This window comes from Pithys albifrons, chromosome 9, assembly GCF_047495875.1.
Source record: "Pithys albifrons albifrons isolate INPA30051 chromosome 9, PitAlb_v1, whole genome shotgun sequence".
In the NCBI taxonomy this organism is placed as follows: domain Eukaryota; kingdom Metazoa; phylum Chordata; class Aves; order Passeriformes; family Thamnophilidae; genus Pithys; species Pithys albifrons.
This window is the reverse complement of record NC_092466.1, coordinates 12714846-12732722: the sequence shown is the minus strand read 5'-3', so window position 1 is coordinate 12732722 and position 17877 is coordinate 12714846. Positions and strand designations below refer to the sequence as shown.

Here is a 17877-nt window from a genome sequence, read left to right as displayed (position 1 = left end):
TGCAGATCAGACTGGTTCTCACTAGTAGTGTCTGTATTGACACTTGGGTATATCACCCAATACAAAGGGAAAATGGGGCTTCATCCTCCAATTTTTCTATTTTTCTTTTTTTCTTTCTTTTTTTTTCCCCAAAAATATATGGAAAGTGATCTTAAATAACCCTTTTATCGAAGTGTGGTGAGAAGGGGAATATACAAAAAAACGTGCAATGTTGTCTGTTGGAAAGTATGGGAAATTGCTTTGTGGAGTGCTATGAAATCTCAGTCTACCAGCATATATTTAAGGTACAGTTTTTGTTGCTGCCATTCATAGCAGCTGGGGATGAATGTCTTTAACTGATCTTTCATTTCTGATCCTAATATGTTGAGTGCCTCATAATTTGTCTCATTTGCCTCATATCCAAGGAACTAACTGATTCTTAATAAGCAAAACTTTCCACACCCCAGTACCTCTCTGGGGAATGAATCAGTCTGGACGTAGAAACAGAAGGGTGTTTCCAACTGCTTGGATTTTTTCTCGGAATGACAATGAAACTTCTTTCAGAGCAACATGCACAACTCTTTTGCATGAATATTTGTTTAATAGGTAATTTAAGAAAGATAATTTGTTTTAAAGAGAAGATAATAGGGAATAAGGAGAGAGAGATTTAAAATATTTCAAATCACCATTGTTAAGAGAAAAACCCCTAGTTCTGCAGGGAGATACAACTCTACCTCTTCTTATAGGCCAAACTATGATTTGGACCTGCTGGGAATAGGTAAGAGACTAAATAATTCACTAACATACTAATTTGTATTTCCCAGCTATCCCAATACAAACTTGAAAACATTGGATAAAGAAGAAGGGCAATCAGTGGCTTCTCCCTCCATAGGGCTTAACCTTCAGCAGAAAGTAAATAAAAGAAAGTGGGTGTCTTATTATCTCTTTGAATGAGGTGATAAATAAAATATGTACGGTAACATTCTGCTGTATCACCAAGTTGCACCTGGCTGACAGTATCAGTCTGATGGGGAGATTCCTTCCGTATGGGTGATCTGGCAAGTTATGACCTGAAAATTGAATTCAGTGCAAGTCACAGCCCTGACTATCTTGACTAGACACTGCTGAATATATGTATAAAAAAGTTACAGATAACATTAGGGCTATGTAGGAAAGGAATGACACAGAGCCAGAGCCACGAAGGCATTGCCTTCCTGCTGCCAGGAAAATTCTCTCCTGGAGTTTGGGGCCCAGGCTCCCAGTATGATACAGGGTAGTTGTTAGGGGTATGGTAGTTTGCTTTGGGTTTTTTGAGAGTGTCCTGTTTGGTCAGATGCTGCAAAGAATTTCAGTGAGACATTGGAGAAAAAGACAACCACCTCATCTCTTCTTTTCCTATCATAGTAGGTCACTGAGATGGATCATTAAGAGAGCTCTTGGTACCTTGAAGAACCCTTGGTCCCTCTCTCAGAGGATGTCAGGACTGCAGGGTTTTAGGTTTACTTCCCTCTCCATCTACTCAGTTTCAGTGGCACAGAGACTCAGGGAGTTGTATTCCCCTTCAGTTCCAGCAAGTGCCCCAGCCCTGATCTCAGATTCTTCTGTGCCACTTGTGGAAGTTTAGGCACATGTGGGCTCCAGGGTTGTGTGCACTCTGAGAGAGAACTCCTTTTGTTGGAAAGTATGATTGCAGGATAGCAGCTGCAGATGTGCTGAAATTGAGCAGTGGGTGTTGTTGCATGTCTGAAGTGAGATGTGACTCCAGCCTAGGCCTGTAGGTTTTCTTTCCTTAGGCACTGAGAGGTGTGGGGCTAATGAGGAGAGGCAGGTTGGTGGCTGCCTCACATCTCATTTTGTTATAAACCAGCAGGCACCCAGAGCTGTCACCTGCTCCTCAGTAGCACTCCTGGTCCTGGAATTTAAATGTAATTGTAGTTGTCAGAAGTTGTCAGAAGTGTGAGCAACCTCTTTTTATCAACAACAGCTCAAGACTGTATCTCTTGGGTTAAAACTCAGGTTTTTGTAGCAAGATGTGAACATTACATTTAACAAGGAGAATAAGCTTCTTCTGCTCCCACATGGATCCTTGCGGTGGAATCACCATGTCATTGTATGATGTGAGAGAACACACTGGGGCTAATTTCTCATCATGGCTCATTGATATTTGAAGAGCACGATCGCGTTGATTCCAGTCCTATGGATACAGTGCTCAGCTTTCAGATTTGTCTTGCATCAGTCACTTGGCATTTAGGCACCCCACAGAGTGAAGCTGGAGGCATACCTACTGTGTTCTTCTATTAAAAGGGAAATTGAGGAAGCTGCTGTAACAAGTTACTCCTACAGGCCTGCCATACTGAGGAAGGAAATAAAGTATGTTGCTCAGCTGTAAAAGAACACATAGTGTTTCATGTTTAATACAAGCCATATTACAGTAACTGACCTTAGAAATTCCTGCCATACTGACTGCTCCTTTGTATTACATGTTCGTATTAAGAAGCAATCAATCCCTGCCCAAGAGTGCTTGCAATTAAACGTGAGGCTGACCAAGTGTTGTCCCGAGTATCTCCAGTGTATTCAGGCTCAGGTCATTACAGCATTTTGTTGCCTAACTACCACTAAGGACTATAACAAAGTCAGAAGCTGAACACAGACAGAGTTCTGTTTCCATGACTTAACCACAAATAAGCCTTTCATCTCTTTGCCTTTTGAATGCTCTTCTGAGAACATCAGGTTCTACAAACATATCATGTGTCTGTCGTTGGACAAGGCACCTGCCAGCAGCTCTCCCAGGCAGGCAGGGCTCCATCAAACAGATAAACTGAAATGTTAGTAAAGTCAGAGAAACCCAAACCAAATGAAAAGAACCAAAACTACCACCAAACCCTTGAGATTGGGAATATTTAAGGGCAATTTACAGAAGTCTCTTCTTCAATATGATAATGAACTGAAGAATCGAAATCACTTAACTTCATTTACAAATCATGAATATGTATCAGTGCCTTTAAATGAAAGGATGACTAAAACAGATATAGTGTTTGTTCAATTCATTAAAAGAAAGACAATTTATCAGGAGGTTTTTTCCACTCTTAAACTAAAGCTATATGCAAATTTTGGAAAATCAAGACCTTGCGCTAATTCTGCTGCATGATGAATATTTTTATAATCCTAATTAGAACCAGTCATTTAGTTCAGCAATTTCCCCCAATCTAGCCAATTTGAAATTAAAATAGATGCCTTGATTACAAAACTCATTAGCAAAGAAGCACCCTTTTCGCTAACCAGTTCATTTGGAATGCACCAGCTGAATGAAGTGAGGAGCACTTGTGTTGTCAATTGCCTAAGTGAAGTGAGCCTTAATTGTTAGCATTGTGAAGTATTTGTATTGCTGCATGTTTCATTGCAGTATAATATATCATTCATTAAATGTTACAATAGCAGTTTTAAAATGATTTAATTAAGTGGTGTTGGTGCACCAGGTAATTTTTATAAAGTCAGATGTCACAGTTGTTTGCATTTGAAGTATTGATGGGCATTACTGTCGGAAAGAAGACGTATGACTCTAAATTTATCATTCTGATTATGGTAGGCCTGGCAGTTTTAACAGGAGATGAGAAATTAAATTATGCATCCCTGGCTCTACTTCAGAAATGCCCCATGAATTTTGTCCTGGCAAAATACTGAACTTTGGGCTTGTGATGATTTGTGGTGGCAAAAAGAAAGTAACAGCTCGTGAAACTTGATTTAGCTAGAACAGACTTTCCTATTGCTTGTTATTTATGTTATAGATACTTCATGAGCAGATTTTACTTTGAAAAGGGAAATATAGAGATAAATGGAGCGAGATGTCTTTGATGCTTAAATGTGCTCTTCTGCTGAAGCAACCTCATTTATTGTGTGACAGAGCAAGGATCCTGTGGGTTTTTTCATGGGCCATGCTAAATCATGGCTGTATATTGATCTTATCTGGAGCCTAAGTGGGGTGAAGAGTGGTTATAAATACAGCAAATGGGAATAAACATGAAGGAGTGAAGAAGGTTGAAGAATAAGAACACCAGGGGCATGATTTATTTTGCCTGACTGTAGAGATCTAAAATGTTGCAATGTATGCCTACATTAGATGTTGAGGCCTCATAACGTAGATGGTGATCTTCTGAGTGGTGTTGATTGATTTCTGGAAGCAAATGTAGGTGACTATTTTAGGATAAGTGAAATTGTACCTTAGACTCATTTGTATTGACTAGGCCTCCACTGACTGTCAAGGAAGTAATTTCCTTTCCTGGGATGTAAATATTTGCTGTATTACCTGAGATTAGGGGACTTGAAGCTAACCCTGCTGTCTGGATGCATGCAAAATGGATTACATGGGATATGATTCCAACATGATCAAAACAGCAAAAAGCATTAAGTTTCCTAGTTCTGCCATCATGCCCACAGATTATAATGACCCACGCACTGGAGGAGAGAGCAAATATGATGTGCAAGCTGAGAAGAGATTCATAATCTTTTGTTTTTCTTTATCAGGATTTATTTGTCTAGATATGAGATACCTGCCAGGCTGTTTCACTGAAACAGGATTAATATGGAAGGGTTTCTTTTCTTTTCTTTTCTTTTCTTTTCTTTTCTTTTCTTTTCTTTTCTTTTCTTTTCTTTTCTTTTCTTTTCTTTTCTTTTCTTTTCTTTTCTTTTCTTTTCTTTTCTTTTCTTTTCTTTTCTTTTCTTTTCTTTTCTTTTCTTTTCTTTTCTTTTCTTTTCTTTTCTTTTCTTTTCTTTTCTTTCTTTCTTTCTTTCTTTCTTTCTTTCTTTCTTTCTTTCTTTCTTTCTTTCTTTCTTTCTTTCTTTCTTTCTTTCTTTCTTTCTTTCTTTCTTTCTTTCTTTCTTTCTTTCTTTCTTTCTTTCTTTCTTTCTTTCTTTCTTTCTTTCTTTCTTTCTTTCTTTCTTTCTTTCTTTCTTTCTTTCTTTCTTTCTTTCTTTCTTTCTTTCTTTCTTTCTTTCTTTCTTTCTTTTCTTCTCTTCCCCCCCCCCTTCTCTCTTTCCTTGCCTTCCATATTGCTTTTCAGAACTCTTTCTCAGTATTTTTGTGTCCTGATGGAAACATTAACTCTTTTCTAAAATCAGTTGAGCAGAATTATAGATGCGAAAAGAACACTTGGCAGATGTTGACTCCACCTCAGGTGTCTGCTAATGCTGACCATGAAAAGTTTCAGTTTGGTTCCTTTCCCCTTCATTAAGATGACTCAGTGTGGTGCTTGAGTTTAGAAGTGTGACTATTCTAGGGTAAAGAACAACAGGATTAATTTTGCCTAAATTATCACAGCTCAAGTAACAGAAAAGACCCTGTGACAACACCCCTGAGATTGGCTCAGTTGGTTAAAACTTGGCTGTAATAATGCCAAGGTCATGGGTTCAATCCCCTGTGTGGGCCATTGACTTAAGAGTTGGACTTGATGATCCTTGTGAGTCCCTTCCAACTCAGAATAGTCTGGGATTCTGTGAAAGTCAGGAAACAAATGTAAAGTTGTATGAATTTACTAGAACTTAATAGAAAAAAAGGCAACCCTGACCTCAGAGCAGCCAAATTATTTAGTCTGAGCCTAATTTTAAGGTTATGCATGAATGCTTTTGTAGTGTAAACCTTTACTCATTGGGGTGTGAAGTGGCTACAGACAGACTTTCAGTACTGCAAAATGTCTGCAAAGACATACAAGTCATGTATGAGATTTTACTGTTGGGATTTTAGTGAGTTTCACTCCCCTGGGTTTTGTTCCTCTATTCTTTAATATTTCAGGACATCAAACACATAGCTTGGGGAAGATGGGTATGCCAGCATCTGAACTTCTGGCTGTGGGCATGTAGAATTCAGTACAGAGGGGTGCTAATTGCCTTGGACTAAGACTACTTTCAATGCTCTCAGTTCTGCCCCGAAGGTCAGTGGTGTTTTGGCTTCCTGTTAGGAGCTGTGGAACCTCTGGCATAATCTGAAAAAAATGCTTGGAAAGAGGGCTGCATGAACAATGCAGGAATGGGAACCTTTAGGATGTGTCCAGTCTTGAATGTGGCACAGAGCATCAGATCCTGTAGACAGGCCCTAGACCCATAGAGCATTTGTGACTTGATTTCAGCGGGGATCCATTGCTACGATGGCAATATCTGCATAATGCTTTCCTGCTGGACATGTCATATCCATCAGGACACTATTATTATATCTTACTTCTATCAGTACATTATCAAGATCTTTTTATACAGTTGAAAAAGGTGTATCTGAGACCCAAAGGAAGAGAAACTCCAAAAAGTGGAGTTAATAAAATGAGAAGTTAAAAAATAAAACAAAGCAAAACCCTCAAGATTTTCATAATGTCCTGATTCCATCACTGTTCTGGAACAGGCCATTTATGCTTCTGAGACATATGTCTTTGTTCATCACTGGAAATGCTGCCCATCTTTAGTTGCATTTTGGTGCATGTTTCAGCTGGGTATCCATATTGATTGTCTGGGAGAAGACTGGTGGCCTGTTTGTACAGGGTGTGCGCATGGTTGTGCGCAAGTTTGAATTTCTGCAGTAGAAACCCCACAGCAGTTTTGTGACAGTTACAAGAAGTTCTTCCAGAGTAATAAAATTCTTTAGTTTTGTGTTCAATTGATTTTTAGAGGACCATGGGTGGCTATAAAATGAAAGTTAGGGCATGATGCAGTAAAATTTTGGCACATCCGAAGTATTGTGGGTATGATAAAAGGAGGAGCTGAGGCATCAAAATGAAGGGTGATATTTTGGGCAGAAGGGCAGAAGGAGGAAAACCAGATCCTTCCCACAGCCTCCTACCTTGGGCACCCAATTTCTGCCAGCAGCTCAGTGGCTGTAAACTATCTGAATATAGATTTTGTCGCATTTTATACTTGCAGTATTCAAGAGATAACAGCACGTACAAATAACATGTTAGCAGAATATACTGTACCCAAGGGGACTTTCCTGCCATATAGCAAGAGAACAATAATGTCATCAAAAGTTTTGCTGCCAAAACAGGACTCTGGCTTTGTCCTCTAACACAGCACTTGCTTCAGGCCAGTTGTTTTTTTCAGATTTCGGTGCAAGTCCACAAGAGTTATGCACATATACCCAGTGGCACAAATGTGGCGAGCCTGAAAGTTCTGCTGCAAAATTGAGTCTGATATTCCCCAGCTAGATGAGTTGTGCTTTTTCTCTTGTGAAGGATGGAAAGGCTGCTTTATTTTAATTTGCAGCCTTCCTGTATCAGTTATGCTGTACAGTGAACTTAGATTAACTTCAGGAATTAAAGTTACATTGTATCACATTTGGTGAGTTTACTGTAGGTTTTGCCTTGAATCGAGTTTGTTTGGTGAGTTGTTTACTATAGTTTTTGCCTTGAATTGAGTTTGTTTATTGTTGGGGTTTTGTGGCGACTTTTTTCTTTGCTCTGTTTTATAAGATGGATTGAAGGTACCTAGAGTTTGAATTAAATGGGATAAACAGCTTAAATGTAGATGCCACATAATATTTAGTAACCTAGAGAGCTGCTGAGAGAGGTTAGATGAGAACTCCCTTTTTCTTGCATGATCTGCAATTGTAGATTTATTTATTCCAAAGGTCCAATTTTCCACTGTTTGTTTGCAGGAACTGGGTGATGGATGAATCAAAGATGGCAGTGTAAATGATGTATGCCCAGCAGCCCTAAGGGATCCCCGAAACACACGTGTTTCTCATTTGGTGATTTTTCTGGCAGTGATGTGACAGGCAGTGCAGTGACAGTTTCTGCTACAGCTGTCAAGCTAAATTGTTCCTGGTGGTGGCTGGTATTTACAATGACGTTGTTCATTTGGGTTCCTCCTGCAGTCTCCCTTGCACTTTTGAATGAGGGTGAACTTAAACACTGTGAAGTGCAGGAAGGACACCATCTCATCTTCCACATAGACAACTTTCTGTTCTCTTCCTACGTGTGATCTCTGGCTTGGCTGTGTATGTGTGGAGATGAGTGCCTATATAATCAGGCTCTGCTTTTCCCTTCAGTAGTTGCCTATTTTCAATGCATGGATTGCCAGGGCATCTGGTCAAAAACCAATTCGTCTAGGCAGAGATGAACTGAATTACCCTGCTGGATTGTAAGTGTGTTAAAGTAAGAGCAGTGCTGGAGAACGTCTTCAAGCTAGCAGAGCCCCTGGTGGAGACCAGAGTTTCCTGCTAAGTGGGAGAGTAAGGCTGAAAGTAACTGTATGTTTCTTTATTATATGTTCAAGCTTGCCTCTTAGTTCATTATAAGACAGGATATGACAAGCATGTCATAATGAAGAAAGCCTAAAAGAATGAATTGTAGAGGTCAGTACAACAGCTAGGATGTTCAAGCAGAGGATAATATTTGCTGAATCTGCATCTTCAGTGCTATCAGAAATCAAAGTTTTCTATTGTGTTTAATAATCTTTTACTCACTGAATTTATTCCACACTTGTCCTATGACCAGCTTCTATGTTCTCTTTTGGGGGACATAAGATTCCATTTAACTAAGGTGTGCCTTTCTGTGAACTGGTTTGATCCAGTATCTGCCAGGTCGCAGGCAGTACAGGGCATAGGCTGCATGTGTTGACCAGAACTGTCCAGAGAGGGATTTCTCCCACTGAAAAACCAATACTCTTCCAAAGTAGTATTTGTTCATCTACTGTAGTTTCCCAGAAGCCTTTCAGGATGGCACCGGGGGAATATCCATGACCAAAAGAGAGAGAGGTATCACAATGTGTTGTGGCAGCCTATAAATGCCTGCTCTGCATCATAAATCCATGACAGAATCCATGGCCTCAGGCTGAGGGGCACAGTGCCCTCACAGGGTGAATGGAGTATAAGAACATGGACAGCTGGTGAGAGTGCTTTGATTTGGTGAAGAAATAGGGTCACACAACACTCCTGAGAAGTGGGTTGCAGGTCTTAAAGAAGTGAAGTCTTTAGCTGGTGAGATAAGAACTGTGTGAAGAGAGTGGACACCTATCCTCTGTCAGGGCTGACCCCAAGTGGGAACAGCATTTTCAGCCGTGTGAGCTAGATCTGTTCAGGTGTGTGTCTGCTCAGTGTCTGAGGTGAGGGGCCACACAACTGGGGAACTGAGGAACAGTTTTAACTAACCACCTTTGTCTGTGAAAATGCTGATGAGAGAAAAACTGTTGGGTGGGGTGTGTGTGTGTATGTTTGCTTGTTAAACAGCATACAATTTAACCTGGAGCAAAATACATTACTTTAATTTTGCCTAAATGACACATTCTGCTTGAGCCCAAACTAGTATTTCTTTCAAGACATGTGAAATTTTTTACATGAACAACAATTACATCTCATAATAAAATGCTGTGCTAAATGTAGTGGCAAAACCTATTCATTAGTGCCCATGTACACACTTTCAGAGATTTTTTTTCCACATAAAGAAAGAAATCAAAAAAATCCTACAGGAATGTAGAAGGTGGTTTGGTAGTGTGAAATCTCTTTCTGTCACTAATTTGAAAAAAATCCCTCTGCTATTAAATCCTGTTCTATGTAATATATTCTAACCTACAGAGAGTGCCACAGGGTTTATAAAGGAAGGAGGAGAGGGACAACCAAGCATATGATTGTAGTTTTATGTCCCACTCTGGCTAATGTCTGAGCCTCTCCTGCTTTTTCCCTTGTAGTCTTATGCTCAATAAACATGAAAGATTGGTCTGTAATAGCAACGAATGTACCCAGATGCTTTCACTGTAATTAAAGACATATATCACACAATAAAGCACATTTGAATGAAAAATCTTCCCATTAGACATGTGGTTCCCATTTATTTCTCCTTATTGTTAAACTTTTGGAGTGTAAGTATTGATGGACTGTAAGGAGGGACTTCTAAAGGACTGCAATGTGGGGCCCCCAGGAGCAAACAAGATTTTCCTCTTGGGCTGGGAGGGCACAGAGCTCCCCGATGTCAAAGAGATGAAGGCTGACCTCTACAGCAGCATTGGCTTCATCCACATGGATCCAGTTAGCACAGACCTCAGACCAAAAACTGCATGATTTTTAAGCTGAGAAGAAACTGGACAAAGGGACCGACCTGGTTTGGAGACAATAAAATCAGCAGCCATTAGAGCTGATTCAGTCTTTTGGGACTGCTAAAGAGCTGATTTGAGGGGAAAAAGGAATGAAGCAGCAGCTGGGGACAACAGGAGCAGTTTGCAATACTCCTCTGCCTCTGGCTGGGCCTGTTGGATGCCAGTGGAAGAAATACTGGTAAAGATAAATCCTGGTGCACCTTGTAGACTCTGGTAGTACAAGGCTCGGCCACATCCATGCCATTCTGATCTCTTCAGAGTTCCAATATTGTTCCCTTATTCCCCCTTCTGCATCCCTGTCCCTTTCTGTGTCTACTTTTGCTCTCTGTCCCCTGCATGGCATGTTGTCTCCCTGGTCTGTTACCTCTCGATCTGTTCTCAGGATCCGGAAGGGTTTTTCGGTTTGTGCATTTTTTCCCCTTTTATGTCTTCAGTTTTCAATAAGAATTGTTATAAAAAAACCCACTCATCAGAATGGGCACATGGTAATATATTACTCTACATTAGTCCTCCTCCAGATTCTGTGATTTTGAAATGGTTAAAATGTCATAGAGAATGAAATAAAAAAGCAATCCAAAAAGTTAGCCTTCCCTCAAAGTGACATTTCTATTTATATTATCTTTTGCAAGTTGCTAAAACTAAATTATTTACAAATGATTGAAATGTGTTTTGAACGACCAAAGTGAACATATTTTTTTCCCCAGATTTTCAGTTTAAGAAAAAAAAAATCTGAAAGTAGTGTTTTTCATCTCAGTTCTGAGCCACTCCAGCATTTTTGGAGGTGGGAAGAAAGTAGGAAAAGAGAGAGGCTGTTTTTCACCCAGGGCTGAAACAGGCCTTAACTTCCTTGTAATACTCATGTATGACACTGTTTCTGTTGAAACTGTATTTGGACTTCTTGTTCCACTACAAAACAGTCACAGAGTAGAAAAGCAAGAGATGTTCTTCTCTCAGCAGAAATAGGAATTTTTTTTTGCTGAGTGTGCTTGGTACCAGTAAGGCTTAGGAGAAATTGAATTGTGAAGGTTTTTGAATAGACTTTTTCACAGTCTACTTTCATCTTTTTCTTGTAGATGAAGTGGCAAAGAAGATAGAGGCAGGTCTTGCACTGAGCATCATGTTTAAGCAAATTGCAATGCTGTTGAGTGGACCTCTTAGGTGAAAGCATTTTTTTAACTATGAAACATGGTATCAGTGCCTTGTTGTAACACACCTGGTTTATTCGTAAGTCAGGTCTGGATTTTGCTATACAATTGCAAGGTGAATCAAACATTTCCAAAGCATTTGGTCTTTGTGCAGGAGATCCCTGATCAGTTTCTTACAGTAGTGAGATGGAATCAGAGTTTATTTTGTCTGAAGACCTACTTTGGCCAGCAAGTATGTAAAATATTTCAGTATATCAGATTTTAAAGAAAAGAAAAATTTCCAGCTCCTGAGACATTGATTTTTTTTTCTCTGTATGAGACAGATGATGAAAATGCATTCAGTATTTAACTTCTGTCTTGACCAGTTCCTCATAGAAGTAGCCTGTTTCCAGTGTCCCATCTAGTATACAACATCTGTAGGAAAATAAGCAGCTCCAGTGAGTCTTGGATATGCAGCAGTCTGGGCATGTTCTCCTTCCATGCCTAAGACATTCTGGCTGTACCATGGTTGAGAAGAACCTTTGACTGCAATGAGGTCTCTTGATGCAGCTTTTAATCACTTAGAAAGGAAATCAGAGGAGAAAGATAAACTGGTCCATTTGTTTTCATTACAATTCCTAGTTTTTACAACCCTGTGTATACAAAGCCCATGAATGTGGTGCTGGGAGACTTCTTTCTTCTAACTTCAGCCCCACCAGCTGTTCCACAAATCTTTTGGCTTGAAAAGTAGGATTTACTTTTAGCTTCTTTCATTTGGAACTGTAAAGGATGCATTACCTGACTTGTGATTTCCAGGCATCTTGTGATAAGGGAAGAGAGTGATAAACTTTTCTTTCCATTATTTAAAGGTCCAGAAGCACTTCCAAGCTTCAGATCTTGGTACCACTGGAACCCTAGCAAAGCAAGGTGGCAAGGACAGATATTTCCCTGGGAGGCGAAAAGAACAAGTACAGATAATAAAATTGTTCGTGAGTTGGTCGTCAGCTTGAAGGTGACATTAGCCTTTGTGTTCCCTGATGGCTTGACACTCCAGAGATGTCTCACTAAGGCCCAGATTGAGGGGAATGGTGGAACGGAAGAAGGAGAGGAAGGCCCTGAATCTTTCCTTGAATGCACGTTTTCAACTGTGAATAATAAAGCCCTTTCCATGGCAAGCATTGCTCCTGGCACAGTTTCAGCCACACACCTGGAATATGTTAGAGCTGACTCCTGCACCTACAGTGGTGCAAGTAGCATGTCCTGCCCCACAGAAGAACCTGAGAAAGGGTTTTGCACAGACCACACAGTTTAAAAATTATACTGGTGCTGTGAAAGGGAGAGGTATCCATCTGTCCTTTAAACAGGAGGGATAGAAGGTAGGTGAGGAAGGCAAGATGGAGGATGTGATATAGAAGCAGGGTGTGTTTCTGTGGTACCAACTACTGTCTTCATGGCTGCACCAAACCTATGCTGTCCATGTTGTTCTCAATTCTCTTGTCTTTCTTTTGTTGCTCTGCTCTGTTGAGGCCTCACAGTCTGCTCTGCTTCTAAAGGCACTGCATGCCAGTGCCCAAGGGCAACTGATGGCTTCAGGATTGTTGCAATAGGGTCGAGAAAATCCACAATTTTATGACATCTCAAATAGAAAAATCAATAAGGGGAAACTACTTGTGTGTTGTGGATATTGGTTAGGAGTCTTCGGGTCTGTCTTGGCAATTTGGGAGTTTAGCATTCCAACTTGAATTTTTTTGGGTTTTGAGGATCTGATTGCTATTTGTATGAATGAGGAGTTATAGGGAGATAGTGTCTTAGGGATTCATAGAATCATAGAATCGATTGGGTTGGAAAAGACCTCCGAGATTATCGAGTCCAACCCTTGGTCCAACTCTACCTTATTCAGTTTGAGCTGAAGGAAAAAGACACCATATTCAAGTGAAGGCAGCTTGGAATTTCTCTGGTAAATTCAACCAATGAATAGCATGATCTGACTTTCAGGAATAGTCTTACAATGGTTGAGTAGGGGTAAATGCTATATAACAGTTAGTTGAAAGAAATCTGAGAGGGAGAAATGTAATTGTTACTCATATCCTTTTACTTACTGAAGCAGTTGTCTCCTACAGTGCAGTCTCTTTCGTTTTTGTTTGTTTAGGTTTTTTGTTTGTGTGTGTGTTTTGTTTCTTTGTTTTCTTTCTTTTTACAGACCACTTTATTAAATTGTTCCTAAATCCTATTTTAGGTGTGGAAAAAAGATCTTTGCAGTGGGTAAAGTTAGGACCATCCATTCATTCTAGACTGAATATTGTTACAAAATCTTTCAAAATGTTTCTCTTGTAGTTCTCAGCTGCTCAATGTGCCTTTAGGAAAAAAAAAAAGTTGATGTTATCTCATGAAAGATTATCACTGCAGTTTAAATTTGTTGCTGTGGAGGGCTGACCCTGGCTAGATGACAGGTGCCCACCAAAGCCGCTCTATCAATTCCCTCCTCAACTGGACAAGGGAGAGAAAATAGAATGAAAGGCTCATGGGTTGACATAAGGACAGAGAGAAATCAGGCATGAGTTACTGTCATAGGCAAAACAGATTCAACTTGAGGAGATTATCCTAACTTATTACCAATCAAATCAGAGTAGTATAATGAGAAAGAAAACCTAAATCTTAAACTGCCTTCCTCCTATCCCTCCCTGTGTCCTGTATCCCAGAGGTGCTATCACCATTGATGATGGTCAGCAGTGATCTGGGCTTGGTCAGCAGTGGGTCTGTCTTGGAGCTGGCTGGTATTGGCTGTATTGGACATGGGGGAGGAAGCTTCTAGCATGTTCTCACAGAAACCACCCATTTAGCCCCCCCCCCCCCCCCCCAAACCTTACCATGCAAACGTATAAAGTTACATGAGTCTGTTATCCTATATGATGGGTCAGCTCTGGCAGTTGTCAGACATAGCTTACCTGTTCTGTATTCTCAAGACAAAAAGTGTTGTGAATTTTTCCTCCAGTTCACTTTCCTTCTAGGAATGAACTTCCTGAAATATTAATTGGCACGTTCTTCTTTCAGAATTCTGGCTGTAACACAGACGTGTAGAGAAGAAACACAGCTTGCATTTTTCTGAGTGTTTACAACTTTTCCTGAGCCTGTAATTTTTTTCCAGTGATCATGGTCATTTCCCCTCTGTAGGGAAAATGTAAGAGCCTGCAACAGACTTTCTTTTCTGAAGTATTCTTTGCAGATCTCTTGCATGCAGTCCAATTTCCTGCAGAAATGTTGACCTAATTTTATTTTTCTTCTGTCCCGGTTTGTGGTTTTGGCAGGAAGCCTCCACACATTTTGTAGATTTCTCCCACCAGCTCCGTCTGAGAAGGTGTTAGTTTGTTTTATGCTTTCCTGGGACCAGAGCCATCTTTTCATGTAAGCAATCTGAGTTACTGCTTGGGATCATGCTCTTCTGAGGCCATGGCAGGCCAGACTAATCTGACCCTCCTCTTCCATCACATGTCAGCTGCTGCCTGGTTATTACCACCACACTGAATCTCACTCTGCAGCATTTATTTTGAATACATCTTCCCATCATCAGCTGGATGTATTATCAAGGGGGAAATATAATTTTGTGTGTAATGAGTGAATTGTTTTTCTAAGTGCATATAGTCCAGATGTTCTTCCTCACTTCATCTATCACCATTGTTTGCACTCCAGGTTTGGCTGGCAGGCAGGAAACTATTGAGACTCTCACCAGATGTTTTCTCAGGCCAGTAGATCTGATTCCATAGCAACAAATAGTAATTAATTTTATTTGCTTATAAGTTTTTTATGTATGTTCCTGATGCCCTTCTTCATATGTGTTCAGGCACAAAATTCTATAAATATCAAAGCTGTATGAATTTCTTTAGTCTATTGTCTATTGTTTTTTCAATCTATAAATGATATCTATACCTGCTTCTTACTGTGGTAAACTGTACCAGGGCTATTCTATGCTTAGTCTTTCTTCAGCTTGCCTGAATCTTCATTTTTCTGTGTGCTTGCCCTAAGAAGACCAAGCAGGTCAACATGGGAATAGGGAACCTAACGTGAAATCCATTTCAGCTAAATCCTGTGTCTGTGGTGGGGTCATCTCCTACTGCACTAGTCACTTTGTGTCACTTTGTGTCTGTTGAGAGAGGTGGATGACTCTAAGGCAGGAATAAAAAGCAATTATAAAAGTGTCCTGCCTATCTAAAAATGAGTCTTAGTGACTAGCTTAGATGTGGGTGACTAACATCAGGGGGCTGACTCTCTTCCTGGGGTTTCCACATCTTTCCTTTGTTGTGCATTCTCCTCCCTGCTCTCCATAAGTGGAATTTAAGCAGACCAGTTTCTCATGCTGTTCTGGTGCTGAGAAGCTTTGCTTCTTCGTGAAAATCATATTTTTCTTTTTTTTTTTTGCTAGCTTTCATTGCCAAAATAAACAAAACATCCAGAAACAAATTACCAACAACCCCAAACAAGATCACCCTGGGAGTTTGTACTGGAGAATTTCAACAGCATTTTCCATATGCAACTCTGTGCATGTATGTGTGTATAGCTCCTTTTCAGCTCTGTAGTTCTGACTGTGTTTCTGGCACGTTGCATGTGTTTGTGGCACAGAATCTGACACCAAGGATAAAGCTCCACCTTTAAGGGCCTTGCCACTTTACTTGGAAACAATGCTGGTGTGAAATAAAATGTTTCAAGTGTTCTTAGAGTTTGAACATGAAGCAAAAAATTAAATAAATAAAAGTTATTGAAATGAATAGTATCTTCCTTATCTGTCTGAAATCACATGAGGGCTGCAGGTTCAATTTAATCCTTCTGCCATCAGTCAGTCTGAGCTTTCATAGTGAGTAGGGAGGGAAAACCAGACCAGTAGCTGATTTGTGTTTTTTACCTTGATACAATGAAGGATGCTACCTGAAAGAGCTACTAGGAGAGATGAGTAGTTAGAATGAGATGGTGCTTCATGCTGCTGAGCTATCTGTGCTACTGCTGTTATGCTGCCGCAAAAGAAAAGGAAACACTAGAGGTAAAAGATAAAAGAGATTCCAAGGAAATGGATATATTTTGTTAATCCTTTCCTCTCATGGAAGGAATGGTTAATCTGCTGCAGAATACAACCAGGATGCTAGACCCACCTGCACCTGCTTGTGAGCAGGAGTTAACTGAGGCTAATGAGTTGACTAAGCTGGCTGGAGCCTGTGATCTGAACCGCACCATGTGGCTCAATCTGCAAGTTGTACCTGCGGTCAGAAAATAGAATGAACAAGTTGTTTGATGCAACTGATGCCACTCTGTGTGCTGAGGTCCTTGTATGTGTGAACCATGTCAAATGATTTAAGGAATATTACTGGCAGGGACTGTGTTAAATTCAGGGCAAAGTTGTAGCACTGTAGAGTTTTGACTTTGGAGTGTGGATTCTTAGTTATTGTTTCTAAAAATCCGGATGTTCCAAGAAGGTAATTATCTTAATGTTGACTTCATAAGCCTAATCTTGAATTGGGACAAGGAATTTCCTTTTCCTTGCTCCTTTAATTAAAAAAGATAAGCAATGCTTTATTTTGTATCTATTCAGAATCCTTTTGGGGAAGAGGATTCTCGCCATATTTTTTTAAACATACACTGTGATTGGTTGACCAGAAAAATAGAGGAAGTCCAGATAACATGGGGTTTTAGTGCACTATCTTACCTTATTTAGTGACAATGCTAAAGAAATATGGTCAAATTAGAATTTTCAGATCATGTCTGATGTGCTAAAGAACATGGGGCAGAAAATCTTTCCTAATATTTCTTACCACAAGCCCAGGGATGTTGGCTGGAGTGAAGTCTGCCTAATTGGAGCCCTTTCTGACATGAACCTTGGAGGATGCCTGACTCCACCTCTTTTCCATTTATGTGCTTTACTGGCAGCTTGAGCTGTCACTGGCCAAAACTGGAGTTCCCACTGGTATAAATGCAAAGGGCTGATTCTTTTGTCTTTACACCTACTATTTATGTTAGATACTTGATGGGCTCTGAATGTCAGGTTTTGAATTTCCTTTTGCAAGCTATACAGTGGATAGTTGTGTAGCTGAGTAGAAACATAGCAGGAATTAATGAACTGCCTCAGGCTTTCTACTCAGGCCTTTCCAATCATCTTTCTAAATTGTTCTATGGTCCAGCTCTGATGTGGCTGCTGCACCTCTGTGGTCAAAGATACTGCCCATTCAAGAAACTTTAATATTCAGTGCAAACACATGTAGTTTATCTTCCCAGTCACATTTAGCCTTCCATCATAGTGGTGCCAGAGTACACATCACTGGGTTGTGAACCATTCTAATCTGAACATGGACCTGCCTCCAATTTGCAAATGCAGTCACTCAATATCAAATCAAATGCAGAACCTGTACTTAAATGATATAGTTTTCCCATTAAGGACTTAAATTTGGATATTGCAAACATTTGAGTTTTTCAGCTCTGTTATCTGCCTCCCTAGCCTGGAATCAACCCTTGTTTTGTTAAGCCAGACTTTATATCAGATGAAATTTGTTTGAAATCCTGTTCAAAATGCTGCCTGGTATTTATTTTTCTGTGATCTAGTAGTAAAGCATGGTAGTTATTTCTCAAAGTGTATTTTTTTCTCTAAGAACCAAACTTACTCAAAGTTGGAGAAAAGGAACTTAAACATGTTTTGATTTTCTGAGAGTGCCCTGTGGTTAATTAATTATATGGA

General features: G+C 40.0%; 1 protein-coding gene across 1 annotated transcript in view; it reads left to right on the top strand.

Moving 5' to 3' along the window:
- The window catches only part of SORCS3 (sortilin related VPS10 domain containing receptor 3), a 279510-nt gene that overhangs the window by 160224 nt on the left and 101409 nt on the right, over positions 1-17877 (top strand). The window lies entirely within an intron of this gene.